The sequence below is a fragment of the Vicugna pacos genome, chromosome 3, assembly GCF_048564905.1.
Source record: "Vicugna pacos chromosome 3, VicPac4, whole genome shotgun sequence".
Lineage (NCBI taxonomy): Eukaryota > Metazoa > Chordata > Mammalia > Artiodactyla > Camelidae > Vicugna > Vicugna pacos.
In genome coordinates, this window is record NC_132989.1 from 82,149,933 (window position 1) to 82,177,771 (window position 27,839).

The 27,839-nt window shown below is 38.7% G+C and overlaps 1 protein-coding gene across 10 annotated transcripts in view; it reads left to right on the forward strand.

Moving 5' to 3' along the window:
* PDE4D (phosphodiesterase 4D) overlaps positions 1-27,839 on the forward strand; it is a 679,763-nt gene that overhangs the window by 629,507 nt on the left and 22,417 nt on the right. The gene's annotated exons all lie outside the window — the stretch shown is intronic.

Genomic DNA, 27,839 nt, shown 5'->3' on the forward strand with positions numbered 1-27,839 from the left:
GCAACTTTGACATACTTTTGACTGCACTACCCCCAGAATACAGTGTTTTTTGTTTTCTGTTTCTTTTTTTTTTTGGAGAGGGTACGTCTAAGTGACACTTTGCCCTTGCAGCAGAAACCTTGTCCTGTCTACTGGCAATCTATGTTTAAGGGTATTCTTGGGATTCCCAGTTGGAAGTAAGAGTTGCTAGAGGTCAGTGCAATGGATGGCACCACCTACAGAAGTAAAACTCAGAAGACTTCACTGAACTTGGGACCTTAACCTACATTTACCTAGGTGTCAGGGAACCCTGTAAGAACTGAGCCTTTCTGTTTTCACTTGGCTGTATGTGTCCACAGGGGACGTCAGAGTTAAGGTTCATGATCATTGCCTTTGTTTCCGTGAATCTTGGAGCGAAAGTCCAGTTTTCTGAGATTATTAAGTTACAGTGATGATTCAATGGGGGCATTTGTGCCAGATATGCCGAAGTGCTGGTCTAGGTGGATAATGGAGTTTTGGGGGCTGAGAAGTAACCTTCAACCCGACACAGCCTTAAGACAAGGTAGAGTGTTGGCAGTTTTGCTGTATTTTTTGGAATTCCTGTTTTGTTTTGTTTGTTTTGTTAAGAAATCTTTAATTATGTAAGGAAATCATTGGGATTCTGCATGCTTTTAATGACTGTTTGGCTCAGGGGGCTAGGAAAGGAGGCACAGGCATTTTGGAAGCAGACGGCTGATTCAGCCGGCAGGGACTGGTAACTTTATGTGGCAGTTTGTAACCGTTGCTCCTTAAAGATATTTTAACATTTTTGGCCACCTATTGACTAGGTCAGGTAGGTTATACAATTTTACTTTTTATCTATGTGCACATATTTTTCGAAGAGCAATGCTTTTTAAAATTTTTATTATTTATTTATTTATTGGCTTACTATAGTTTTTATCCCACCTGTTTTTCTTTTTTTCTCATGCAGTTTAAAATAATGTAGTATCTTGACCACTGGATTGTCTTATCTGTTGACAACGCTTGTATAGACAGCATGGTTTTTAAGTGAAAAGTTATCTTCAAATAAACAAAATCAAAAGAACTCCCCAGTCACCAGTTAGTGCAGGCACTGACCTCCCCATAAACACACTGACTTACCCGGGTGCACACTGATGATCAAATCTGTAATTTTTTTTTTTTTTTTGTCATTTGAACTTCATTCCTAAATTTGGTGTGGCTCCTCATCAGAATGACTGGTTATTGCTCTCTTTCTCCTGGGCCTAGCATTAGGTGCCATTGTTCTCATATGGCTAACAAATTCTTAGATCCTTGATTCGTTTTATAACTTACAGATTATTCTTTCATAATTTGGTTCATAAGAGCAGTAGACATATGTAAAGTATCTCCAGTGTTCTCCACACAGACTGGGACCGGACTGCAATGGGCCTGAGTTCTTACTCTCTTGTCTGGTTAATTCTGTGTCATAAAAGGAAGAACCTGAAGGCACCTAAAGATGTGCAAGCATTTGCTTGTGTTTCTAAGATGATTTGGCAGTATTTTTCCAGCAGTGAACCTGAGCTGCTGCGATTACTTTCCCCCCAAATCCGTAGTCTTAATGATGAGAAATTAACATGAAATCTAATCATGTCTTGTGAATGGCTTCAGCTGTCAAGTAATTACTTACACTTTAAGATGGACAAAATAAAACTTTAGTTCAGAATGATGTCTTTCCTTTACAGACACCAAATAAGACAGGGATTTTTTTTTTTTTAATCTCCATTGTGAAGACCCCCAGATTAGACCTTGAGTTAATTTTCAGGTTTAGTGTTGGGGGTGGGTTTATTTGGTTGAAGTGAAACTGAGGTTAAGTGAGAAAAGACTTCACAATGTAGTCATTCTAGCTGTGTTTATGCCTTGTGGTTGAAAGATTATTGACATGACACTTATTTTTAACATTTAAAAAAATTCAATTCAGCTGAAGCCGTTGATTAAACTTTTCAGGTCTGAGCTATTCATTTCTTTTTGTTTTAACCCATTCATTTCTGAATGAGTGCTAAGCCCCTGTGACTTTTTATAGACGAAAAAGGATTAGCATACAAGGAAAAAGAGCTCCTGGTAAAGGCTGTAAAGTTACCCTTCAGCCTGATAACAAGGGCACAAATAAGTCACATCCACACGAGCTGTAAACTGAGTTGGAGCAGCTGATCTAAAGGTCCCCAGGAGTGATGCCGGACCTAAGTCTTAACTGGAAATGTGACAGCGTGCGTCACACGTCCACTCGGTTGTCCAATATCTCTTGAGTGTGAATGAGTAAGTCTGTAACATTGCTTTTGGTTATTAGTTTTATTACCATCCTTTTTTTTTTTACATATACTTGTTTGAACCAACCAGTGTTAGCCTTTGAAAAATCGTGACATTTGTCTTTGTTTTCTTCTCTTGAGGCTTTAAAAAATTACTCCAATAGATTAAAATAACAAAATAAAATAGTAGTAAGAGATCAGGATTTCTAAGTGATTATGTAGAGAAAATATTTATTATGGAGATGGGTTTGGGTGTTAGGAAGAAGGAAATTGATGCCTCCAACGCATTTAACAAATTGGGTTAATGGATTCATGTTTTAAAAATCTTAATAAAAGTAAACAAAGTTATTAGCAGTTTTTAAACAATGCTTTGGAAGCAACTAGCTGTGTTTCCTGATTGGTATTGTAATGAGCAAATGGTGATTGATGGTATTGAAACAGGAAAATTATTGGATTCTTGGCCAATGCCAGCACTGGCTGTGATGCACACAGGATGCTTGTACCAAGTAGACTAAGAGACTCCAGATGGCATTTAATTTGAGTGGTTAAATCTGTAGCATTTACCCTCATAAGCACATTCATCTTCCAGAGATTTGTGCAGATTTCCTTTGGAACCTCATTGGTAGGGTTAAGAGAGGTTTTGGTAAGATCTCAAAGCTTTGGAGGCAGGCAGGCAGACCTGAAAATTGAATCGTGGTTTTGTTCCTTACTAGCCAAGTTACGTTAGAGAGATGACAAACTTTTTTAGCTTCAGTTTCCTTAGCATAAGATGAGCATTTGGATATCTATTTTGAAAGGTCAATGTAAGAGTTCGAAAGAACATGTGTAAAACAGCTAGCTAATAAATAACACACACTATACCTTTTGTTATTGGTATTATTATTGGAGACTTAGGTTAAACTTGATCGGTTACCTACTTGGCTAAAATCCTTTTTTTTTTTAACCATTCAGTTGTAAGTTATGCTTGACATTTTAAGTTTCATGGATTTTTATAATACAGTTGTTAAGAACTGTCTTTGGTGCACATTTCCATATTATAAAAAATATTTAAATACTATTTATCGTTTTTTACTATAATATAGACATAAACATTTTGAAGTTCTAATAAGAAGCTCAATCTTTTCTTAAATTTCAGTTACAGTATTCCAAACAGAAGAGCTAAGTACTTTTTCTGTTTTAGTCTAAAACTGAAAACACAGCACTTAACTAATTTTTAGAAAATATTTAACATAACATAGGATTGGTAGGTACATGTCCATCCTTTTGTACAGATTCACAAAGCTAAAATGATTTTGTAGACTGTTTTTAATGCAGCATGGTCTCACGTGCTCTTGGTTACCTTTCTCACGTAGAAAGCAAATTGAGGTTGTGAGGAGGGAAGGCCAGGAGTCTAAGCCTCAGGACTCCCAAGGGTCATAGCGTGGAACCCTGTAACTTTATCCTCTTATGACCCTAACAATGCACATTTTACCAGACCGTCAGTGTAAGTGCAATGCTGTTTGAAAGAGAAACAAAATCATTGAATTTACCCCCAAAGTATACCATTCTAAAAATGCTCTGTTTCTCCTTTCTGAATATGGGGCAGTTCTGACACCTGGCGTTGTTGGAGCCTTCCGTTCTCCAAGCTGAAAGTCTGTCTAGAAGTTAGGATTCAAGCGCTCTTCTAAGAGACTTGAAGGTTTTTCTTTAGTTCATTCCAGACATACATAGACCTGCTCTGCAAGTGTGGATGTGACTTCTCTATGGAATTTTGTTGTTGGTTTGGTTTTTAACAAACACCTCCATCATGTTCTGTTGCCTGTAAATTAAAGTGCTTTTCTGGGATGCTTTTTCTTCGCGTTTTGGTATTTGCTCCCTCTGCTGCTTTTTAGTAGTCAGTGCATATGTAGCATGCGCTGGAGCTTTCTGTGACTGCTGATACATTTTCTTCTAAGCAAGCGTGGTGCTGGAGGAATATAGAATGTTCAGAAGAGGAGGCTACATCTTAAGATTTTGCAGCATTTCACAAGTACGAGATAGCTCAGAACAGAAGTGAGTGTTTAATTTTGCTGAGAAGGAAGCTGAAATTGTTGGAGAAGGCATTTTAATTTTATGAAGAGCAAATCGCAAATAGCAGTCATTTTCTTTAAAATAGTAAAACTTATTGTCGTAAGAGAATTATTAAAAGTTTTATCAGCGTACCTAAAGGAAAACTCTAAATTGTAGAAGAAAGTATCTTTTGATACTATAGAAACTCAGCTTATCGATGTTGAGTTTGCTATCTGGTTTTTCATCTACTGTATAAAAGTAGATTTGGTGAAGATTTATGTAGGATTTATATACAGGGCCTTAAAGTTACTATGAAGGGTTGGGAATGCTTGTTTTTATGATCGGTGTTAGAAAAAAAATACCTTCTTTGCCCTTATTGTAAGTAATAACAGAAACAGGGGTGCACTTTTAACAGATATTTTTATGTTCATAGAATAGTAAAGCTCTTGACTTTAATTTGATAAGATAGTAAGGAGTAAGACAAATCTTAATTTATCCCTGTTGTTATCAGCTCTGCTCCTTATCAGTGTTTAGTGGCAGTAAACGTAAACGTTCTTAACAGTTAATTATCAAAAACTTCTAATTTCAGTGATTCAGTAAGTTAGGAAAATTACGTGAAACTGCCATCGGTGATTGCACTTTGAATTAATTACAGGATAGTGGTAACTTTTGTCTCAGTGTTATAAAGTATGCCCTTTGGTTTCTTTGTTTTTAATTTAAAAACAAAAGGCTTGGTCAAGATAAAATAGTACTTTTCCCAATGTATGAATAGATTAAGCACATTTTTCCCCAAATAGCAAGGATGATAAATAATGATTTTGTTCAATTTGAGAAGATTCCTATGATAGTTAGAGATTGTAGCTGTTTCTTCATAACTATGGCAGAGATGGAATGCTGATCATGTCATGATTTTCAGTTGATCCAGAAAATTTGATTTTCTCTTTTGGAAAGAGACCAGTCCTTTAAAGCTGTGAATAGCTGGGGTTTGTTTTGCGACAGCACAGCTCTGCCAGGGGACAGTGCTACATGTACCTGGCTACTTGCGATGGTTTAATTGGCACTAGTAATCTGAGATCTTTCTAAGAAACAGAGAGATGAGTAGCCCTTTATTTTGATAGTCACATTAGTTTTAAAAGACGTTTTAAGAAGTCGTTCACTTTCATTCACTCTAACAGGGATTGGGATAGGTAGGGAGTGGTGAGCCACCTTAAACAGCAAACAATGTGGCTTTTGTTCATTGGGAAATTAGTTCAGTTGGATTACCAATGTCAGTGATAACAACTTTATTATCCTTTGCACTTAAGGAATGCTTTATCTTCTTCTAAGACTTTTTTTTATTTAATTGAAGTACCATCAATTACAGTGTGTCAGTTTCTCCTGTACGGCCCAATGTCCCAGTCATGCATATACATATATATATTCCTTTTCATAGAAAATGCTTTATCTTTTGTTATCATCAATTAGTATTCTGGGCTTTTTGTTATTGTTTTGCAGTAGTGTGTGTGTGATGAGGATGAAGGGTACTTTTTCTCCTGAAATGCTTAGGGTGGCCCCGTAGAGTAGAAAGAACAAAGATATTTTTTATCGGGCAGAGTTGGTTTCAAATTCTAGCCCTGCTGCTTCCTACCTGATATTGTGGGCAACATACCTGACTTCTCTGACCCTCAATTCTTCACTTCTAAATGGAGATAATAAAAGGGGAAGATAAAATTGAAAGGTTGTTAAGAGCATTAGATTTAATGTATAGAAAGCTCAATTTGGTATGTATCATGTACTGGGTGCTCAATAAATTACCTGTAGTTTATCCTATCCCTGGAATATATTGAAAAGAAAGATTAAGAAAAACCATGTGTCATATATTCCTTGCAATGTAAGAACATAATATTTCTTGGAAGAAAGATGTCATCTCTCTATCCTGTAATAAATAACAGTCTACGTTAGTGTTGCTCACACTTCCTGTGTACATGGATAATTACTGTAGATTAAATGTTTTTATTTGAAGCATTAATATTTGAAGGTAAATGTCCACCTGAATGCCTCATCTTGAACGAGGAATTACATGAAATCATGGATTTGATGTTCTAGTTATATTTTTTCTGATATCCATTGAAATTAACTTGTAACAAAATGAACATATTCACACACACCACCTGAAAACATTTTGCTTACCATGCACAGACACAGGGCAGGCTTTTGTTTATACTCGTCTAAATTGTCAGTAAGAACCATTTGAGGATTCATTTTTGGTTAGAAAGACATGTTTGTTTTAAACAACCTATGGTTTTTCTTCTCTGCCGTTAATGGGATCTCCACACTAGGGGAGAAAATACAAATTCGTCAGAAGTCTCCCTTTCATTAGGCATTCACTTCTCAGTCAGACTGGTCTGTGGGTTTAGAGCGTTCTCCGGTAGCCAGACGACCTGGGTCAGATTCACTTTCTGCCTTTAAACTGAATTTAAATTGGACAGCTTACCTTCTTTGTTTCAGTTTCCTCATCTGTTAAATAGTTGCTGTGGTGATTTGATGAATGGGAAGATGGGGATTGTCTAGACAGACAGGAGGGTAGCAGGTGCTCGGTAACGTTCAGTCCTTTACACCCATCTATAAAGGAATATCTTCTTTCTTTTCTTATTTTGTGGTGTGAGGGTTGCCATCCTGTTACCTGTGTTTCCTGTGAGCTTTTAAGAGAATGGCGGCTTAATGATGTTGATACAGACCAGAAAGGACTAGTGGAATGTTTCATTTGCTCTTCTCCCCATCCGTGACTCTTCATGGAGTTTACCTTTTGTTTCTTTGTGTAATTTGATAGTATAGCCTATCCAATTGGCTTGAGATTTTATCAGAATATGTAAAACTCTCCAAGCTGTTTTGAACAGAAATCCCTAAAGCAGTGGAGGGTACTACAGCCAGCTTTTTTCATAAATGAATGTACCCTATTTTTCCTCTGAATGAGACTGAAAGTAACCCAGCCAGGCACAGAATCTCTTATTAATACTTAATGTAACGAAAAGTGCATTCAAGACATAGCCACCCAGTGCACGTCTCAACAACTTAACCATCTAGTATCTGCACAAACATTTCCTCCTCTGTCAGCTGAAGCAATGATAGCCCAGTAGCTCTGAACACATCTGGCACCCTTATCTTGGTTTCTAATACCATTCTCCAATAAAAGGAACCAGAGCTCCTTAGCTAAATAGCTGATTCAAGCACTGGGGCAGGACATGAAGGCTGAAATATGTTGTAGAGCCAGAAAATAAGGAAATGCTCAGACATTGATAGGAACATATCCAAGGGACACACGAGCAAACTCAAAGGGCTCCCAGTTCCCAGCTGGAACTATTTGGTCAAGAAAATAAACTAGTAATGGAATATAACCCAAGGTATAAAATAAATATCCATGAATTCATACTTATATAAATAATTTAATGATTAAATTAAATGGAGGAGAATGTATAAATCTCTCATGCAGATGAATTCCAAATAAGTTTTGTAGATATTCTGCTCTCAAAAAAAGAAGGCATAACTCCACACCCCTTAAGTGTGGGCTGTGCATACTGACTTCCTTCCAAAAAGCATAATGTGAAAAGGAGGGGAAGGAGCACCTATACTGTGGACAGAAGAGAACACTAGGGGAAAACCAGGCAATCTGATTAAAGTGTGGACTTTAGTTAGTAATAATGTATCCATACTGGTTCAATAATTGGGACAAATGTGCCCTATGAAAGGAAGATATTAATAAGAGGGGAAACTGGGTATGGGGCATATGGGAACTCTCTGTACCTATCTTCACAATTGTTCTATAAAACTAAAACTTTTCTAAAATAGAAAGTCTATTAAACAAATCTTAACCATCCTTTAGAGTCTATCTGGAATGCTACCTCCTCTGTGAAGCCTTTTCTGTCCTGTCTCCTCCCATATCTCCTATCCCACGGGTGCAGTGTTTTTCTCCTTTGACCTTCCCCAGGACTTTCATTGTAGTTCTCTTAACTCTTCATACCGTATTTGTTTCTTTGATTTATCCCTTTCATGTTGTACATTAGGTCGTTAGTCTTACTCATTTTCCAGCCCCACCACGTGGTACACAAGGCCTTGTTGAGTAGGGGCCCGGTAAACACTGGATAAATTGTATGAGAGGTATTGTGATGGTGATTCTTGAAGTGCACCAATAAATGGTTCTGGTCTCAGTGCTGTAAGAATCATTACTGATCAATCTCAGGGACTAGGGTTAATTTTACGCTTCTAAGCCATAAAGGCCTAGAAGATAAAAACTCTTTCTTGATGGTTAATAGTTTCAGTGTTACTGTTTGTCAGACCCTTCACAAGGGGGAGTTACTGAGCATTTGGTCAAAGAATTGAAGAAATTTATCCTAATTTTTCTGTTTTAATTATCACTTGAGTGTAATTAGTATAAATTAATAAAATGAAAGTATACTCTGGTCCTGCCTACTAGCGCTTTGGTAGTTTTGGTAGTATTTCGCATGATCGGTATTTCAAAGCATCATTATTAGTGTTGGCCATTATTCATCTCAGACCCGAGCCTTATGAGTTAGAACTAAAAGAGGCAGAAATGATCACTCATCTGACTCATCTAATCTGAGTTGGAAAAAAGAGTCCCCAAGCTTTTCCAGGTCCACCGAGGTAGTTAGAAAGCTCGTGGCTTCTCAGGTAGTTCACTTTCTAGAGGGTCTCTCTGCGTCATTTGGGGTTTTGTATGTAACCTTTATCTCAACATGTTTACAGAAATTGCTGGAGATGCAGCTTTTTTCTCCATTTGAATGTGTTAATGAAATACAAGCCATGTTTCTGGTAAACATACAGATTCAGTAACTGTTCAAGTACATAACCAGTGAGTTCTTTACCCAGCTACTAGAAGGATGGATGAGATCTCCTACATGGCTTCTGGCCAAACCCAGTGAGTGTCAGCATATCGTTTTATAGTTGGTCACATAAATTAGTACCTTATGTATGGTGTTGATTAATGTAAGTGCCATTTTTCACCTTGGATTGGTAGACTTAGAGTCTGTACATGACAGTTGATATCTTGCAAGAAAGTGGTTTTTCTGTTATTGACAAGTATCCTGATACATTTCCCACTTAAAAATCTCAGTCCTGCTTGTAGACACTCATCAGATGTTTTAACATAGTTTATGCTGAGTTTAGCTTCATCTCATTTAAATTAGAAGTTTAGATTATGCAGACAAAAACCATCCAGGCCATACTGATGACCTGAAACTAGTCTCTCTCCTCTGTACCAAGTTCAGCAATAATATTCTTATTATAGTCTGTTCCAACTAAAATGACATATCTGAGTACACTCCCTCTAGACTGGGCAGAAAGGATGTGCTTGTTGGCTTTTATCTGTTAGGGAGCATGCTGTGCAGTTTTACCCAGGTTGTGCTTGCTTTCCCGGCAGCATCTCTGGTCTGCTGCACTGTAATCCCTATTGTGGCAGCCTCTGGCATTTATTACTGGCAAGCAGTGTGCTTGCAGACATAGGCACCATAATAGGAAACACCCTGGCCTGTCATAAACAGGCCTGGAGAGTGGAAGGCACAGGCCAGACAGGGATGTGTCCATAGCAACCAGGCAAAGATGAGGCTGACATCGAAGAGTAAGTCCAGGCTGGTATCCGTCTCCATCATTTCAGAAAATAACTGGCTGGTTTTAGGGCTGCTTTCCATCGTTGGCATAGCAGTCTTTTGGTTGCTTTGTTTTTGTTTTTGACCTAAATATGAATCAAGACATCTTAAATAAACTTGGAGAAGATATATCAAAGTGTCTTCCTTTTGCTAATCTCCTTTTAATTCTACCTGATCATTCTAGTCCAAACCCATTAGGGAGAAGGAATTGCTGTTTCATTATAGTGGAAAATTATTTTTGAAAAAAAAGTCATACTAAAATCAAAGAATTATAAATTATACTGAACTGTACAGAATTACAAAGAAAAGAACATTTCTTAGTAAGGTGACTTTCCATTGTTAATGCCTTTACATCAAGTTCAGGTTTTAGAATAGGAGTACATTCTTTGACCATGAAAGGTTGGTTATTGTATTTGCTAGATTTTTTTTCAAAGTTTCGGAAAAATAATGAACTACTACTTTAACATTGGTGGGCTTTGTCACAAGAACTTAGGAAGAAGATAATTTCAGATTTTGAAGGTAAACAACAAGGTCCTTTGATATAGCACAAGGAACTATATTCAGTATCTTCTAATAACTTATAATGACAAAGAATGTGTGTGTATACGTGTGTTTGTGTGTGTATACACACACACACACACATATATGTAAAACTGAATCACTATGTTGTACCCCAGAAGCTGACACAATATTGTAAATCAACTGTAGTTCAATAAAAAAAAAAGAAAGAAAAATTTGGAAGGGCTTTAACAGATTTTTATAAAGAGAACTGCTTTCATGAGTGCTTTAAGTATATATAGGTGTCATTTCATTGTGCAAAGAACCCTTATTTCACAAAAGAAGTTAAAGACTGCAAAGGATGAAAAAAGCTGTAATTTTGTTGACAGTATACAAAAATTAAGATAGATTTAGAAGAAAGTCTTGAACCTTTTTTTTTTCAGAGCTTTGCTCAAAGCCTTTAATAAATTAGGTGTCCAGTGGATATTTGCTGACTTGCCCCTACTCTTTTTTAAGTAAGCACCAAACCACTTGTACTTTTTTAAATTTTGAATATTTCAAGTCACTTCCAGTAATACCCTCGGATAAGAGTGAAGCTAATTAATGTTCTCTTTGACAATAAACATTTTGATTTTCTGTTCTTTGTTTTCTTAACTTTATTTTCTCAGTATGATCTCTTAGAGCTAGCTGTGTAAGGGTAAGCGATGGGTTTCAAGAAATTGTAGGAATTTTTTACTAGATATATTCTTATTTCTTTAATTTGCATCAGGAAAGATTGGCTTACTTTCTCCTGGAAGATACTGTTTGGGCCTACATCTTAATTTTTCTAGATGGTGTTAAAGAGCAGTAAAATGACAAAGGGGACATCACAGGAGAGCCAGAAGAGAGCTGCATCATTACAGATTTAATCTTCAGTCCCTATATGAGAGGAATTTGTTCTCTCCAAGTAGGATTCAGTGGAAAAATTACTTGTTGCCCCTTAGCCATATTTTCAAACATTTTAGTATTATTCATTTGACACTTATGAGCAATGTTGGACTGCACAGGTCAGGAAACACCAAGATGTGCCTCCCTTTCTAAGATATGATTCTGATGTGTATTCTTACTGTAAACCTTCCATTTCTAACTTAGTCCCAGAAACAGGACACTACATGCCAAAACAATTTGTCCCATTTTTAAAGATGAAAAACTGAGGCTCAGTTAACCTCGTCTGAGATCCATATGCTTCTTGATAGATGTCTTGATAATTCTTTTTCTGAATGTAACATCTGCAGGAAGGGCTGGGAGATAGAAGGACTAGTGTTTGTTCTCAGGCTGCATTTTCAAAATATGTACTACTAATTTTATTTATTTAGTGAGCGCTAGGTTCTGAAATAGCAAGAGCTACTTTAGCAAACTATCATTCCTAGAAGAGAATCCTGTTGTGTAGTTAATCTGCCTTCCTTGTTCTTTGTTGTGTCAGGATGGGCGCAGAGAGGGCCTTCCTAGCTCTGGGCTCCTAGGAAGAGTATGACGGTTGAGATAGCATGTTAGGCTGGAAGTCAGCCTAGTAGGCAGGTGGTGAACAGGGCCCAGATATAAACTGAAGGGTAATGGGGTCAGTGGATGAGAAGATCAAGAGACTAAAGCAGATCTGAGATTATGAGCTGGCAGGGGATTTGGAGGTGGGCAGTGGGTGAAATTGGATGGGATGGAGCTTGGTTAATAGTGGGGAGGGTGGCAGCAGATGAGAAGGTATAGAATAAACTCAGGGAAGATGTAAGAAGGGGTCAGGATTCTTTAAATGACCTATTACTGTGGGATTGCCTTGGAACTTTGTTTTCTTATTGGGGCAAAATGGGGAAGGAAGCTGGGCTCATAGACAAAGTGAAGAGTGAAGGAACGAAAGGTAGAAAAACATATCGGACAGTGAGAGAAGGAGGATGGGTGGCAGAAGGGCTCTGTGACTGAGCTGACACAGGATTAGAGATGCCCTCAGCTGGAGGCCGATGGACCGGTTCATGTTTCCACCTCAGGATTCATAATGATAAAATCCAACTGGAATAAACCAAGACTTTGGGATGGCCTTGAAGGACAGAAGAAATCCCAGAGGGATCAGCGTGAAGGTGTGAACATTTAAGAGGGGACAGTCAGCCCGGAGATGAAGGAAGGGGTGAGGACCTACTGGAGAGGGCAGATTTGTAGGCCGAGGGTATTCATGAGGCATGGGTCCTTTTAGCGCCAGAGCTAGCATCACCTCCTTCACCTGTTGCCTCCTTGAGTCATGGCCCAGGAGTAGCACGGCTGGGTAGTCACCTCCCACTGTGGGGCCATCCCCTGCAGAGCCTGTTGCGTGGAAGTGAGGACGTGCGACAGCAGCGTACATGCTGGAGCAGTGGGAGAGAGACTGTGTCAAAATAAGTTTAGGTTGATTTACCATAGTCTCTGGTGAGTAATTCCTGGATGCCAAGAGGAAAATGGAACAGAACAACCAATGCCAACTGCGAACCTTTATCTTGGTTCTGCTTTAAGTCCCCTAAATTCCATTGAGCTGAGCAGTTCCTCCCCAGGATGTTAACGCACCCACGCTGGAGTTGTGAACTTAGCTAATTAAATTGCTTCGGCTTCTCTGAGCCTCTGGTTTCTCTGCACATCGGGACTAGCAACATTGCTCTCCCAGGACTGTTATGGGAATTTAAATGGAAACTCATGTCAAGTGCGTGATATGGGGCACACCCGCAGTAGGTACTGTGGCCTGTCTTTAGTTGGGATGGGAACTATTTTTAAATGTAAGAGGTGAACTTTATATGCTGCCATATAGATAACCCAGTGCAATTGGAGCTTGAATCAACAGGCCTGGACAGTGAGTGAGCTCAGTGTGCCTTTGAAACCTCGATCCCCATCGTGGTGATTTATGGGCTCTTACCAGTTTGTATATGGGGCGGCCCCCTGAGGTTGTTTACTGTGGTTTTCGCTTGTTACCTAGCGCTCTTTGCAAACGTATTTTTATTTACACTCTCATTGACCACTTAACCATGATAACTTTGAAAGAATATGTACAAAGGCAGCCCCAAAAGAAACGCTGATTTGAGCTGAAAGGTCTCATGTGGATCTTCGGTCCACATCGTCTAAACATCAGCGCCTTACTTATACTGCGCTTTTACCTCACCCTGGACGATCCCGGAGGCCCCTCCAAATGAGTCTTCTGATTCTGTGAAGTATTGAGATTTTGATTATTAACAAAAGTATCAAATATCAATCACTATCAAGTTACTACATGTCTCTTCTCGGGGAAAGAAGGAACACGAACCAGAAATAGAACCCTTTAATCATTGCGCAGATTTAAATTGACAGTCAAGCTGAGAAACAGAAGAGTGGATGAAATGACCTTGAACGTAGTCCCAGCCCAGATGGGCTAGTTCCAGTCTTAGTCATGGGTCTGACACTAGCCGTAGCCAGAGGGAGAAGAAATTCCCCGGCAGTGTAGTTGTTGTAAGAGTTGAAAATGAGTCACTGAGTAGGTCCCTTTCCATTTTCCACTTGCCGTTAGCCACTTTGCAGAGAAAACCGACTTTGGTATGCTTAATAAAAAAGTTTTTTTTTCTTTTTTAATTCCAAAAAGTTTCTAGAGGTGAAGGAGATTTGTGAGATCAACCTGTTCACTCCTTTCATTACAGATGAAGAAAAAAGTCACAGGAAAGTTAAAGTGACATAGAACAAAACAGTCCTGTCTTACTTTTGTCAAGGCTTTTATCTTGTGGCGAATAAAATTTGGGGTTGCTAGACAACACCCTGATTTCAGTCATTATTGATGCTCTCACTTTGGAATGAAAATTTTGCTTTGGTTTGTCTTTGTTATTAGTGTCTGATTCCTGACCATTCTCTAGGCCAGATACCATTTTCATATGAGAAATAAATCAGGAGGTTTTTTTTTTTTCTTTAGTTGTTGTTTTGCACCTTTTGGCTTCAGATAACCTCAGTCCAATAGTCAGGCTTTCACTAAGGAATTTTTGTTTTTGCCTGGTTAGTGTAGGGTGTATATTTGCTCCAAAGGCTTTCATATACTAAATGACACTTTTATATATGTACGTTTGTGTTCAAATACATAAAATGATAGAAAGATGGATAGATACACACATACGTACATACAAAAGCTTATAGACACGCATTGAAGACATTATTAGCTAGCCATATACGTAAGCCCTTCGGATGGCAATGAATGAGAGAGAAATTCATGGGATTCTGGTCCTGTGGAGGAGTTCAGAGTGTGTTCAACACTAAGGACCGGAATGATTGAGAAGCATCACAGAAAAAGTGCTACTTAGGCTGGATCTTGAACATAGCAGGTTCATCTAGGTTGCTAATGAGGAGAAAGATGATATACTCCAGGGGCCGGATGAGGCAGAGAAGGCTGGGACACTTCTGTGGGTTTACCTTGGTGTTTGTGGGAGCGGGTGAAGAGTGAGTGTTTGGGATGAGTGGGCCTGCCTGGAACAGAAAATCTGATTACAGGAACAGAGGCAGGTGTGAGGAGTGTGATGGGGGCCCCACTGTGGAGTGCCTTCCATGTCAGACGAAGCCATGTGCATATTACCCTGTAAGTCCTGAAGAGCCCTGGCATTTTATTATAAGGAAAATATTACAAGGAACATAACACAATGATTTTAGAAAGATAAGTCTGCTGGTGGTATGCAGGCTGGCTCATACTGAGGGGAAATAGCAAAAGCAGAAAGAATCCATCAGGGAATTAGGCATATAAGTGATGAGGGGCTGAAACAGGGTGGGAAGGAAAAGAAAGGAATGGTTAGGAGGAAGATCACGGGAAAGGTGACAGGATATATGACTTCAGGGGCAGGTACTGCAGCCAGAGGAAAGTATGAAATTCTGAACCTGAGTAATAATAGAAAGAATGATAGCTGGAAAATCAGGAGGGGAAGCCAATATGAAGAGAGTGGTGTGGAAGATACAGCAGTTAAATTTTTAGACAGGAAATTGGAATGAAATTACATATCTAGGTAGAGATGTCCTATAAGCCTTCAATTGTCAGGACTGGATTTCTGGGGAAGAGACAGGCTACCTGGGAGTTGCCTGTACAGACTTGATGGGTAACGACCTTAAGGCTCATCTGTAAAATGGGAATAATAATAGTCCTCATAGGATTGTAATTACAAATAAATGAGATAATGCCAGGCAAATATTCAGCAGTATTCTTGGTACACAGAGGAAAATAAATATTTAGCAATATCAATCAATAAGTATGAGCTATTACCTTTTTAAAATTTTTTATTATTATGACTATTTTTAATGGAGGTACTGGGGATTGAATCCAGGACCTTGTGCATGTTAGGCATGTGCTCTACCACTGAGCTATACCGTCCTCCCAGCTAGTACCATTTTTTACGGTGGGTTTTGGGGAAAGACAGTTCTGTGAATTGTTAGAACTGCTATTCTGGAAGCTATATGAAAGCCATCTGTTTGCTGTGTTTTCTTAATACTCCAAGTGGAAGGTCATATGTTCTGATTCGCATGCTTGCTTCCCCAGCTGTGAAGGGAAGGTGGCAGCCCAAGCTATAATTCCTCAGGTTTAGCTGTTGATCCCTGTTTGTAAGACCTGGAGTGGATTTTGGTTTTTTAATGAAAATGGTTAAGGATATGAACTACTCTTCTGTCTGTTGCAGCTGTCATGATAAAATCCCTGAGCTATATTTTGTTTTCATTTGCCCTGGCCAGAGTCAAATGAACTTTGAGAGGTTTATAAAGAGCTGTTGAAGAATGGCGTTAGCTCCGTGCAAGCGAGTGATCATTAGCTCAGTATTAGCTCAGTGTGTTAAACTGCATTCTCTCCAAGTGGAACGAACTTCCAGAGCAGTGGGAGGAATCCAGGAGAGGAGGACTCTTAATTATGAGGAGTTGTAGGACTCCTGTCGGGATGGAAGTTTGGACTAGCTGTCCGCCAAGGAGCTTTCCAATTTGGATGTATTTCACGCAATTCAAAAACTGTAGTGTGTTTGATGGTCCAGTCTGCCTCACCTGTGTGACTGACGTTCTCCCAGGGTGTTAGATTCACATCTGGAAGATCAGGTTAAAAAAGAGTTTGTTGTCTGTTTTAGTTGTATTATTTTGTTTTTCCCTATCATCTTTATTCCCAGAAGCAAAAATGTGTATGTTCTCCCATCTCAAGGATGTAAATATGGGCAGGTATTTTAGAAGAATAAATGTCAAGGTGGTCAATACCAGTTTTTACTGATGTGTGAAGAAAAGTGAGTTGAATTATTTTTTTTCACTATGTTTTAAGGTCTAAGGTCTTTGTTAGAACATACAGGTGCATCTTAACTTTATAGGCAATGAGAAAAATCAAATTGGTTTTTCATATATTTTAGTGCCAGTAATTTAGTCTCAAGATATAAGAACAATCATACTTAATTTAAAAGATTGTATAAGAGCCATATTTTGAATAAAAATGATTGCTGTAGTATTAATAGCAATTACCTGACCTCACACTGTATTTTATGGATAACACCGTACATTTAAATTATGACAAGACTTCCTTTTCCACCAAAATGGCAACATGCATCTAATTTGAATAGAGAGAATGGGGAAGAGGAAATATTCTAGAAGTCCGGTGAATCCCAAACAGGAAAGTTTTTAAAAAGAAACCCACATTCAGATATTTCCCAGAGAGACCACAGAAACAAACAGATCTCAACACAGCCAGAGAGAAGAGGCAGATTTTCTACAAAGAAATAGCAGGTAGATTGACAGCTGTTTAGTTTGTGGAAGGGAGCAGAGGTTCATCCGATTGGAAGAAATTAAATCACGTCTGAAATTCTAGCTGCAAAGGAGTCTAGGATATGGATTTTTTACATGCCCTGCCTCTGGAAGGCTTGTTAAAAAAGGAAGGTGGAATGGCCACTGCACAGGCGTGTTTACTTTCTGTCTCTCACACACTTGTGTGTAAGCTCCTTCAGATCAGATGGCTTGCTGACTGACCTCTCCTTATACCTGGAACAGCAGCTAACACATAGTTGCTGCTAATTAAATATTTGCTGATTAAAAAAGGATTATCATCTTATACTCATTGGTACTGGGCTTGGTCTCCTTGGTCCCGTGTCAGCTGTAGAGTTATTCTTACATTTTCCTTTGGAGATTGGAATTTGGTCCTGAAGCCTGCAGAGATGTCTTTACATTTGTCAGGTCAGTGCATTCTGGGAAAATTATCCCTATTTGTTTGATATCTCCAAAAGCATTTTCTGCTGGTACTGGTGACTTTAATGTTTGCAGACAAACCACTGACTGCATAAACGATTGGGTAGATATTATTATGGGAATCTGCATGCAGCTGTTTGAATGAGATTGTTTTCCTTCTGACAAGTTTCAGTGTTTCTGGTCACAATGTAAGTAATTTTATTGAGCTCCCGACACCTGCTTAATACACTGCGCTAGATGACCTTCGTTAAGTCTGACTCTGTACCCAACCCAGAAACCTTAAATAACTTGCTGTATGCTGCTGTGCTTACAAGAGGCAGTGCCAGGATTTGAACTTGGGTGAAATGTATGCCCTGTATCATCGTATATGCCGTATACCATGGTTCTCATCCTTTACGCTTCTGTCACTGTTGCAAATGAAAAAAAAAAAAATCCGTTCTTGCACCATTTTTAATTGTGTTTATGATTGCCTGCATTAAAGTCTTCCTTTTTAAAATGTCTAAATAAGACATGTAACTTTAATAAAAATACTGCCAACTATAAGTGCTAGATTCCAGTTGTGGTTATGTTGTATGACCTTCCATAGGCTTTTACATCAATAATTTGCCATGAAGAGGAAGGGATTTTAAAAAAATAGATTATCTGTTGGTTCCCTTTTTAGTGGGCTATCCTAAACACATCTGAAAAGATTTTGATTAAAATGGTCTATCCTAACGTAATGGCATTAGTGTATTTGAAAGTAACTACATATTCAAAACTCCACTCTCTGGCAGCTTTCCTTATCCAGAATGCTGCAGAGAACCTGGGGAGGGGATTGGAGGTTACTGTCCCTCAACTTTAAAAAAATTTTTTTTAATTTCATGTGTTTAAATTTTCTTGTACTTAATTCATGGGACTCTTCTTTCTCCTTATTTATCCTCCTCCCAATCTATACTTCCCCCTAGTCTTCTCCATTGCAGCAAATGGCACAGACATCCATCCATTCAAGTTAGAAGTCTAGGAATCCATTCTTCTCATTGCTTCACTTCCCATGTTCATTTCAAGTCTCAACTCTTCCTCAAGTGCTTCTTCCTCTTCTGTCTGCTTCTGCCTCTACAAAGACAGCTTTTTAAAATGTAAATCTCATCACCCCTGCTCAGGACTTCCTGGTGGTGCCCCACACCCTCTGCAAGGCTTGCAAGGACCTGCATGATCTTGCCTTGAGCCACCCCTAGTGTCTTTCTGCATACCTGTCCTCCCCCATGCTGGCTGTGTTCCTCCAGCTCCTACTCAGAGTGCTCTGCCCCAGATCTTTTGGCTCTTTCTAACCATCAGTGTCCCATCTCAGATACTAACTTTTCAGTGCAGCTTTTCCTGCCTATTTAATAATCCATCATCATGGTATCATGTCACCCTCTTTTCTTTCATCCAGCATGTTTGCCACTGCCTTTTTTTTTTTTTTTGTCTTTTTGTCTTTTTGTCCTAACAGTCCAAGGTTCCCATGAGCAGGCAACTCTTCCGTCTTGTTCAGTGCTCTGTCCCTCGGGTATATAGTAGCTGTTTAGTAAGTACTTGAGTGAAGAAGTGAATAACCATTCTGAATAATTTTCGTATTTGATATTTAAAGCCCATTGCTTTCCACAAGAATTTTTAATGAAGTCCTAGCATTTTTGTTCATTTTTGCTTGTTAATAAGTGTGAAGGGAGCAGAGTTAGGTACAAGAGTAATTTTGAGAAATGCCAGATTCAACAAAAGAAAACAAAGTTATGCAGTACAGTTCTTGGCAGAGCCTTCAATGTGCTACAGTACACCGTCTCCACGAAGGTTAGTGCTATGTCAGAAGTGTGTCTGACGCTGGGTGTCTTCTTTGAGAATTATCACATGGGACTGCTGTTCTTTACAGCACAGTCTGGGAAATGCTGCCTTAGATTAAAGCCCATCATAATAAGAAGGGGGAAACGGCCGCTATGTTGACTACAAGGAAGCAGATATATTGACCATAGGAGGACAGGCTGACAACCAAGGACTAGGGAAAAATAAAACCTGTGAAAAAGTGGTGGACCCGAAAAGAATACAGCAGTGGCGCTCTTCAGTGTTCTACATGCGTCTCTACCCCCTTGACTGGATTTGTTGTCTCTAGCAGCTGGCACAGTGCTGGGCCCAGAATGAACATACAGTAAATACGTGTTGACTATTCAGTGACGAGTGAACAGTGGTGGCCCAGATCACCAGAAAATAATTAAACTGAGATCAGTTTGCTTTGTTTAAGAAAGCAGGAAGATATCTAAAGTTTTTTAGGGAGTTTTTCTTTCTAAAGGATTAAAATAAAAATGTTATTAGTACTTATGAGAATACTTCATTGGTTATTATACTGCCTAATGGCTTTGCATCACTGGAACTTTGCTATATATTGTCTTATTCAAAGCAAGCACTGACTGTAACAAACATGCCTGTTTGCCTCGGATATAATGATGGATCTCTTTGAAAGGGTGAAAATCTTATTTTACCATATGTAACTATGCTTGAGATTTTTGTTCTTCATTCCTCTTCAGGCAAAGTTAAGCAGATTTGGAATTTAAATAATTTGATGATATCGCCTAAATTTTTTCAAAGTTAGGTTTTGAGGTGTAATTTACAAACTGATGAGATGTACTTTTTAAAGATGTAGTTGAATGTGTTTTGACAAATTACACAGTTGGAAAACTATCACCATAATCTAGATGTAAAATATTTCTGTCACCTAAAAAATTTTCTCTTGCTTCTTTGTAGTCATTCCTTTCCCCTTACTCCCAGTCACTGGCAGCCAGTGATCACATTGTCCCTGTAGTTTTGCCTTTGTAGAATGTCAAGAATGAAATCATATAGTATATATAGCCTTCTGTTCATGGCTTCTTTTACCTTGCATAATGCTTTTGAGATTCATCCATTAATAACTTGTTGCATATATTTGTAATTTGTTTCTTTTTATTGCTTTCTAATATTTCATTTTGTGGATGCACCACAGTTTTTTTATCCATTTGCCAGCTGATTGACATCTGGGCTGTTTCCAGGTTTCTGTTGTTATGAATAGAATTTCATTTCTATAAACACTTGCATACAGGTCTTTGTATGAACGCATGTTTTTATTTCTGTTAAGTGAATAACTAGAAGTGGGTCCTCTAGTCAGTGTTCTTGTTGACTTTATAAAAAAATACCAAACTTCCAAAGTTGCTCTACCGTTTTGCATTTCTGCTAATAACGTGTGAGACTCCCATTTTCCACACATCTTGGCCAGAATTTTGTATTATATGTATTTTTTTCAGTTTAGGCATTCTAGTAAGTACATAGTGGCACCACATTTTGGTTTTAATTTTACTTTTCTTCATGACTAATGATGTTACACAACTTTAGATGTGCTTGGTGAACCTTTTGAGTTCTAAGGGTTTTTTTTTTAATAAATTCTTTGTATATGTCTTTATCAGATATGTGTTTTACACATAATTTGTTCCCAGCCTATGAATTATTCTTACATTTTCTTATCAGTTTCTTTTAAAGGAAAGTTTTGATGAAATCTAGTTTATCACTTTTTTCTTTTATGCTTTATGGTTTTTGTATTCCAAGGAACCTTTGCCTAATCCAAGATCACAAATATCTTTTTCTATATTTTCTTCTAGAAGTTTTTATAGTCTTATATTTTACATTTAGTTCCGTGACCCATTTTGAGTAGATACTAGTATGTAGTGCAAGGCGAAGTTGAAGTTCATTGTTTTGTGAGTGCATGTCCAGTTGTTTAAGTCCCATTTGTTAAAAAGAATATCCTTTCCCCTTTGAATTGTAGCCCAAATTTTAAGATTTAAAATTAAGATTCTCAAATAAAAGTGGTGGTCATAAAAGATGAAACATGTATTTCCAGAAATATGCCTATTTGCATTTTTTATTATTGCTTTAGAAGACAGGTGTTCTCTGTTTAATTGTTTTCACAAAGTATACCATGAAGTACAGAGGGGATATCATTAAGTAGTTTGTGGTGATTATAATAGCCATCTTAAACATGGAAAATTGGTATTAAGACAATTTAAGTGAATTGGGAATCCTAATTTTCTCTGTAAGTATAAAGTTCCCTTTCATACAAGATTATTTTTGTGGAAGCTTCATTTTTATGAGGTTTCTGCACCCATTCATTGCCTTAATTGTTCTTCAGTGAAACAAAAGCCCTTGGTAGGTATGATGATGGTGGTGGTTGGTGATAATGGTGGTGGTAGTGGTGGTGATGGTTTCGGCTAAATTTACTAACTAGTTACAGACATAGAAAACTCTATCTACTGTATATGATTCAAACTGTATCAACAGTTATAGAATATTATGATAACATTGAGTAAGAGTTAGCCCATGTGGAAGAGAAATTTAAATATAGCTATCATCAAGTCAGTCTCATGTTAATTCAGCCTCAAGGAACCTTTCAACAAAAATAAAGTTTCTTAAATTGGAATTTCTTTCTCAGTAAATGTTGCAGGTTCTTGCTTTAAATAAAACTATTTTTGGTGAAAATTTTCGAACCAGGTTAAATAAAGAATGATTCTTAGCATTTTCAGATGATTTTTAGGTTTTTGAAGAAGTCAGCCTAGAGTTCGTCTTAATTTCAAGCCTCCAAAATATTTGTAAGATACGTTTTTTGTTTTCAGAAAAGAGATGACTCCTCAGGAACAGAGCTGCTTTCTTTAAATCACATTTGGATCCAGTATCACTAGAGGGCAGTAAACACAAACGGATTTCGTGGATTTACCTGTGTTAAGGTTGTTTTGTATTATTAGCATTAATCAAAGAAAATATAGTTTTTATAATGTAAAAATGGATTTAAAATCCTAGGTTATAAGAAATATAAGTTATAACTTAAATCTAGATTATTGTCTATCTCCAAAACTATTCTTATGGCATTTAAAAGCAAAAGAACACTCAGTGATTTTAGAGACCCTGGTATGCTATAGTTATTGTAGTTAGCTTAACCTTGCCTCAGAATTCTTTAAGGGTCTTTTAGCAATAAGATTTGCATACGTTAAGCTGAACAGTATGGGATGTGTGAAAGCCTACTTTATACAGATTTGCTTCTTGATTAATAACAACTCCCAGAACTTTGATCCTAAGTAGAAAGATGTAAAATAAATATAATTCATTATAGAATAAACTGTTTTGCAAAGATGTTAGTCTTACTAAAAACAATGCTATTGTCGGGGAAATCCCTTAGGTTGGAGAGATCTAAGAGTTAATAACACTTACTTTAAATAATATTTAATACTTTAAGCACAATAATAGATTGTACAGTTAAGAATTTATTCTGTTAATAGACATATTGTTTATAGACTCTAGGCTAAATATAGATTAATGCCTGAAATATTTTTTGGCAATTTAGAGTACTCTGAAGCCAGACACAGCCTAGGCTCAAATCCGTGCCATGCTACTCGGCTTTGTGACCTTGGCCAAGACACTTAACCTTCTGAGCCTCAGTTTCCTTGTAGTTTGGTTTATTTGTTTCTTTTTTGCCCTATTCAAAATTATGCCTTATCTCTCTTGACCTCTGTTGCAAAGGCATTGATTCCAGCGTGTGTTAGTATATCAAAGATTCAACCCCGTCTGCAGAATTTTACATATCCTAAAATAGTCCAGAAAGATGGTTGATGGCTTGGGCTATTGGTTAAGGACCAAGAAAGTGAAGAATAAAAGAGGAATGGCATCTCAAGATTCTGAGGATTATTATTAGGAAAAGACAGAAAAAGAGAACTGAATGCTGGAGGAAATGACATATTTTTTTCTATTTCAGTAGACGCACACACGTTTGTACATAAAATCATTTGGCTGTTTGAGAACAGTGCTTTACCAATCAGGAAACCTGGGTTCTCCCCGGGTGTAGAGCATCTGCACCTTGTTCACGTAGCGCTCCCACCCACAAGCAGGTCTCACTGCCAGGTGAGGCAGCCTGTCTCTGACGCCAGCTTCCTGACTGCGCTTGTTAGTAGGATCCACCCTGTGCAGAGATCTAACCACAGTTATAGTAACAGTGGTTCCTTAATTCAAGATACTTTGGAGTCAGCACAGGGATTCAGGATGATTAGTCCACTTCTAAATTCATACTGTCCGTCATAGAGTTTGAATCAGCCTAATTATATGACAAGCTGTTCATCCATCATGGAGAACAAAGACCAAAACAGAGACCTGGTCTTGCATCTCAGCCTTGGCACGTGTACTGAACATTTAACAGTTTCTGTCTTTTCACCTTAAAATGGGGGGTGATATCTATCTACCCAGGGTGTTGCAAAGATCAGAGATAAGGTATATAAAGCTCTGGATGCGTTGAGGGTGCCTAATAAATGCTGTAACATACTTGTTACAGTTTCTTCCTTAGAATTGTCAGAAGCCGAGTCTGACTGTAAGCATTGTGTGTCCCTGGCTCCATCCAGATTGCTTTTCTGGGTGGTGTAGATTTTTTCCTGTGGGCTCCTGCAGTGGAAAGGAGCTTCTGGTCTTTTTCTCATGGGAAATGAAGTGAATTTAAATTAGGCTCTGAGCTTTTAAAAAAAAGATTTCTTATTCCCTAGAAATGTGAGAGTCTTCCTTGGTACTTTTTACTTCACTTTTTGCTTTGTTCATTGCTAGGTCCCCAGTATCCAGGACAGTGTTAGGAATATAATTGGACTGTAACAAGTATTCAGTAAATAAAGGGGTGAGTGTAGAATAGTTAGCGTTTAGAGAAAGGCTGGAATATTTAGTCTTAGATGTACTTTGAATGATTTAAATCTGACTTTGAAAGACCAGCTTGAAGTAGGTGGAATAAAAGAGGGAGGGTATTGTAGGCAGTGAGTTCACTGTAAGTAAAGACAGGAAATGGGGCCATCTGCTGTGTCTTAGGGATGGGTGAAGTAGTAGCCTGTTGGGAACTGAGCACGGGTGGAAAGAGCAGTCAGAGATGGGCTTGGGGTTGGGGATGAGGGTCAGATGTTGTTGGTGTGGAGCTTATGGAGGAGTCTGGATGTGACGAAGCAGGTGATGCCAAGTCGTCAGTGACCAGCTTTGGAGGAGCGGGCTGAGGCTGGATTTGAGAACCCTGGCCTGGCAGTGGAGATCAGTCAGGGGTTGGAAGGAGAAAAGCCAAAGAAGATAAGCTAAGAAGCAGGTATACTGCTTTGGGTATGAGATGTGGAATGACGTGATGCAGTTGAAAGGGAACATGATATATTTTTTAAAAAATAAAGGATAAGCCTGGGAGTTTAAAAATGTAGGCACCTTAATGGAATAGTTAATCATCCTCACCGTCACCTAAACCTTTTCATCACTATGTATCAGATGTTGTTTTCAGTGTTTGCATATAGTATCTTATTTAATCCTCATAATAATTACTCTGGTTATTTATTGCTGTATGACAAATCGCTTCAAATTTTGTGGCTTAAAATATCAATTGTTATTTTTCATTGTTTTGTGTATTTGGTTGTGGTTCAACATCCTCTCTTGGCATCATCGTGTGGCTGCTGTCAGATGGTGGCTGGGGCTGGAGTCATTTCAGGGGGCAACTGCCTGGGTTGCTGAAACGGATTCTTCACTCCCAAGTCTGGGTCTGGGCTAGGGTGGCAGGCATAGCTGAAGACTGGCCAGGTACACGTGTGCGCTTGCTCAGACTCACTCTCTCCTCTGCCTCCCATCTCTTTCTCTCCGTCGCTCTTCCAGCAGCCTTCTCTCCATAAAGGTAGCATGGTCTTCCTTGTAGCATGGCAGTCTCAGAATATCAGACTTTCTTACAAGGAGGCTCAGGGGTCCCAACAGCACGTTCAAGGAGCCCAAGGTGAGAGCTGCAAGACGCCCTGTGACAGCCTCCACAGTCACGCAGCATCCCTTGTTGGTCCTACAGGCAGGCCAGCTCAGATTCAGTGAAGGGTAGTGTGGCTCGTCAGGAAGCGTCTTTGGAGACCAGCTACCATGGTAAGCAATTTTACAGATGAGGAGACTGACCCACCAAGAAGTGAGAGTATTTTGTGAGGGTTATGCACTAAAGGGTTTGAATTCAGAGTCCATCTCCTTAGTACCTGGGTGAACTTGGGAAAAATCACTGTCTCTCTAGTTCTCACTTTACATGGAAATGACGAGATTGGAGGAGGTGATATTGAAGGTACTCTGGATTTCTCTCAGCCCTTAAGCCTTTGAATTTAGATGATGGGAGTGGGAATGAGAAGGAACGCAGAAGGGAAAAGGCATTTTGTAGAAGATAGAACTTGGTAACCGCGTTGGTGGAGGGAAGGAAATGTGGTAGAGGGGAGCACATGAAAGGGAGTAGTCATAATAAGAACCACTTTAAACAGAAGAATGGATCCACCAGTTTTTTTAAAGTTTGAGATGGCTGGCAGGGCATTAAAGAAGGAAGAGTAGCTTATAATCATTTGAAAATGTGGTACCAAAATTCAAGTTAGAAGTGGTCATTAAAGAGTGTTGGGCCCAGGACAGTCTTTGTGGATATCTCAAGTGAAAGGATGAATAGAAGAAGGCAAAGAAGGTGTGGTCAGAGAAGTGGGAGGAAAATCTCCTTATAGAAACTGAAGGTCCTGGGATTTGAGGGAACACTTCAGAGAAGTTGAGGAGAATGAAAGACTAGTGAAAGGGGAGGACCTTTGTATTCTTCTGGAAGCAGTTTTAGTGGCATATTGGGGTTTGACATCTTTTGTAGAGGATTAAGGAAATGAAGGAATTTAGGAAATGAACACAGTGGGTGTGAAATGTCGCTGAGGACTTTGGCCGCAAAGGACCAGTAGAAACTCAAAGAGGCAGGGTATTCCATAGCTGTTTCTGATGAGGGTGTGCTGTCTAAGACAGGATGCAGGAAGACTGGGCAGTCACCACATCAGCAAGTCACAGGAGTGCAGAGCAGTGAGTACGAACTGAGGTGGAGGTGAGGTAGAATGGACAGAACTTTATGCTCCAATAGAGTAAAAGCTAGATTCCCCTCATTTCTTATCCATAAGACCTCTTTAGTGTTAAAGTTACCGAATGATGCCATCCCAAACCTACTAGAAAAGATTGCTTTTTCTCACAGAAATTTAGATTTTTTATTGAACTCTCCTTGTAAAAGGCCTGATTACTCTTGAGCTCAGTTCTGGATTCTTAAGAGCTACTCTTATACCTCAAACTTTGTACATAATCATAAAAATGTTCCCTTCTGATGAAAATATAGATCTTGAAATCTGTCCCCAGATTTCTGCATTCTTTAATCATACACAGTGCATTAGCTTTCAGGGTTTTTTTTTCCCCCCAGTCAGATTTATCATAAATCATCCCCACCCTTAGATTTTAAGGTTATGGAACTCAGCCTATATAATATTAGAAACAAAAGGAGCTGAGAACAGCAGTGCCACCCACACAGGTGAGGAAATGTATCACTTCCACTTACGAATTCTGGACATTAATCGTGTTTTATAATTACACTATGCTGTTATGTTGGACTGGGGAAGAACTTCCCTTGTATCCGTGTCTCCAGGGAAACCACTTGTTTTGGATTTGACAGAGGGAGACAATTAAAATGCCTTTTCATAGAGCAGCTTTTATTTTGAAGAGAAGTCAGAGAATATTAAAATTCATAGAAATTACTCCGAAAGGATTGGCAATTCTTATTTAAGAATGAACTATGAATTTTGCAGTTTTATGGTGGTAGTCATCACTGCGAGAGGGAAAGCCCATTCATCTTTTCATGGGTAGCCTCAGCTGTAGGGATACCGTCTTTACATGGCGTTTACCAGAGGTGAGCAGGAAAACCTCCTCCCTAGAGGTTCGCCCTTGCCAACCAATCACAAAGCAGCCTGAACCTAGTCCACGCCCCCTGCCCTGATAGACCCAGGGACGCAGTGTGATTGGTGCATAGTTGGGATTTTATGGGAGGGGTTTCTTGTCACTCTTCCCCGGCTTCCCTGCAGTTCCTTATTTGGTAGCTTTTGACAGAACTAGTCTTTCTTGCAGCTAAGCATCTTGACATACATTATTCATTAAGCCCTGGAGCTCAGGGAGAGAAAGATGCAGACCCTTAGATCTTTAGATGTTTTTTTATCACATGAATTTTCTTTATTCAGAATAGAGGTTGAATTCTGTTGCATTCTGGAGTTTTACAAATGGCATGTATTCAGTGGGAAGCCGGCTGGATGGAATCTAATGCGAGGCTTTCTTATGTATACTTAATTACCAAAAATCTTTAAAAACCTACACACTCCGTGGCTTGTGGAGATTGTCAAAAGTATAAAGGTTT